Below are 3,023 nucleotides of genomic sequence, written 5' to 3'. Positions count from 1 at the left end.
CTTCTCCCCCTACCTCACCTCGCTGATCAACTCATCCTTGACCGCTGGCTATGTCCCTTCCGTCTTCAAGAGATCAAGAGTTGCACCCCTTCTCAAAAAACCAACACTCGATCCCACTGATGTCAACAACTACAGACCAGTATCCCTTCTTTCTTTTCTTTCCAAAACTATTGAGCGTGCCGTCTTTAGCCAACTCTCTTGCTATCTCTCTCAGAATGACCTTCTTGATCCAAACCAGTCAGGTTTCAGGACTGGTCATTCAACTGAGACTGCTCTTCTCTGTGTCACGGAGGCTCTCCCGCACTGCTAAAGCTAACTCTCTCTCCTCTGCTCTTGTCCTTCTAGACCTGTCTGCTGCCTTTGATACTGTGAACCATCAGATCCTCCTCTCCACCCTCTCCGAGCTGGGCATCTCCGTCGCGGCTCACTCCTGGATTGCGTCCCTACCTGACCGGTCGCTCCTACCAAGTGGCGTGGCGGAAGCTGTCTCCGCACCACGTGCTCTCACCACTGGTGTCCCCAGGGCTCAGTTCTAGGCCCTCTCCTATTCTCCCTATACACCAAGTCACTTGGCTCTGTCATATCCTCACATGGCCTCTCCTATCATTGCTACGCTGACGATACACAACTAATCTTCTCCTTTCCCCCTTCTGATAACCAGGTGGCGAATCGCATCTCTGCATGTCTGGCAGACATATCAGTATGGATGACGGATCACCACCTCAAGCTGAACCTTGGCAAGACGGAGCTGCTCTTCCTCCCGGGGAAGGACTGCCCGTTCCATGATCTCGCCATCACGGTTGACAACTCCGTTGTGTCCTCCTCCCAGAGTGCGAAGAGCCTTGGCGTGACCCTGGACAACACCCTGTCGTTCTCCGCTAACATCAAGGCGGTGACTCGATCCTGCAGGTTCATGCTCTACAACATTCGGAGAGTACGACCCTGCCTTACACAGGAAGCGGCACAGGTCCTAATCCAGGCACTTGTCATCTCCCGTCTGGATTACTGCAACTCGCTGTTGGCTGGGCTCCCTGCCTGTGCCATTAAACCCCTACAACTCATCCAGAATGCCGCAGCCCGTCTGGTGTTCAACCTTCCCAAGTTCTCTCACGTCACCCCGCTCCTCCGCACACTCCACTGGCTTCCAGTTGAAGCTCGCATCTGTTACAAGACCATGGTGCTTGCCTATGGAGCTGTGAGGGGAACGGCACCTCTGTACCTTCAGGCTCTGATCAGTCCCTACACCCAAACGAGGGCATTGCGTTCATCCACCTCTGGCCTGCTGGCTCCCCTTCCTCTGCGGAAGCATAGTTCCCGCTCAGCCCAGTCAAAACTGTTCGCTGCTCTGGCACCCCAATGGTGGAACAAGCTCCCTCACGACGCCAGGACAGCGGAGTCACTCACCACCTTCCGGAGACATCTGAAACCCCACCTCTTTAAGGAATACCTGGGATAGGATAAAGTAAGAAGATTGTGGGAGATGTTTTGTTAGACTTCAGTGCAGCTTTTGACATTATCGATCATACAGTGAGGGAAAAATGTTATAAATTGATTTGCATTTTAATGAGGGAAATATGTATTTGACCCCTCTGCAAAACATGACTTAGTACTTGGTGGCAAAACCCTTGCTGGCAATCACAGAGGTCAGATGTTTCTTGTAGTTGGCCACCAGGTTTGCACACATCTCAGGAGGGATTTTGTCCCACTCCCCTTTGCAGATCTTCTCCAAGTCATTAAGGTTTCGAGGCTGACGTTTGGCAACTCGAACCTTCAGCTTCCTCCACATATTTTCTATGGTATTAAGGTCTGGAGACTGGCTAGGCCACTCCAGGACCTTAATGTGCTTCTTCTTGAGCCACTCCTTTGTTGCCTTGGCTGTGTGTTTTGGGTTATTGTCATGCTGGAATACCCATCCACGACCCATTTTCAATGTCCTGGCTGAGGGAAGGAGGTTCTCACCCAAGATTTGACGGTACATGGCCCCGTCCATCGTCCATTTGATGCGGTGAAGTTGTCCTGTCCCCTTAGCAGAAAAACACCCCCAAAGCATAATGTTTCCACCTCTATGTTTGACGGTGGGGATGGTGTTCTTGGGGTCATAGGCAGCATTCCTCCTCCTCCAAACACGGCAGGTTGAGTTGATGCTAAAGAGCTCCATTTTGGTCTCATCTCACCACAACACTTTCACCCAGTTCTCCTCTGAATCATTCAGATGTTCATTGGCAAACTTCAGACGGGTTGTGCTTTCTTGAGCAGCGGGAACTTGCGGGCGCTGCAGGATTTCAGTCCTTCACGGCGTAGTGTGTTACCAATTGTTTTCTTGGTGACTATGGTCCCAGCTGCCTTGAGATCATTGATAAGATCCTCCTGTGTAGTTCTGGGCTGATTCCTCACCGTTCTCATGATCATTGCAACTCCACGAGGTGAGATCTTGCCAACTGTTGTCACCTTCTCACCAAGCTGCTTGGCGATGGTCTTGTAGCCCATTCCAGCCTTGTGTAGGTCTACAATCTTGTCCCTGACATCCTTGGAGAGCTCTTTGGTCTTGGCCATGGTGGAGAGTTTGGAATCTGATTGATTGATTGCTTCTGTGGACAGGTGTCTTTTATACAGGTAACAAACTGAGATTAGGAGTACTCCCTTTAAGAGTGTGCTCCTAATCTCAGCTCGTTACCTGTATAAAAGACACCTGGGAGCCAGAAATCTTTCTGATTGAGAGGGGGTCAAATACTTATTTCCCTCATTAAAATGCAAATCAATTTATAACATTTTTGACATGCGTTTTTCTGGATTTTTTGGTTGTTATTCTGTCTCTCACTGTTCAAATAAGCCTACCATTAAAATTATAGACTGATAATTCAAATACTTTTTACCCTCACTGTAATCTGCTGCTGGAAAAACGTGTTATGTCTTTACATCCCCTGCTATATTGTGGATCGAGAGTTACTTGTCTAACAGAACACAGAGGGTGTTCTTTAATGGAAGCCTCTCCAACATAATCCAGGTAGAGTCAGGCATTCCCC

Source organism: Coregonus clupeaformis, chromosome 11 (assembly GCF_020615455.1).
Source record: "Coregonus clupeaformis isolate EN_2021a chromosome 11, ASM2061545v1, whole genome shotgun sequence".
NCBI lineage: Eukaryota > Metazoa > Chordata > Actinopteri > Salmoniformes > Salmonidae > Coregonus > Coregonus clupeaformis.
This window is presented reverse-complemented; position numbering follows the sequence as displayed.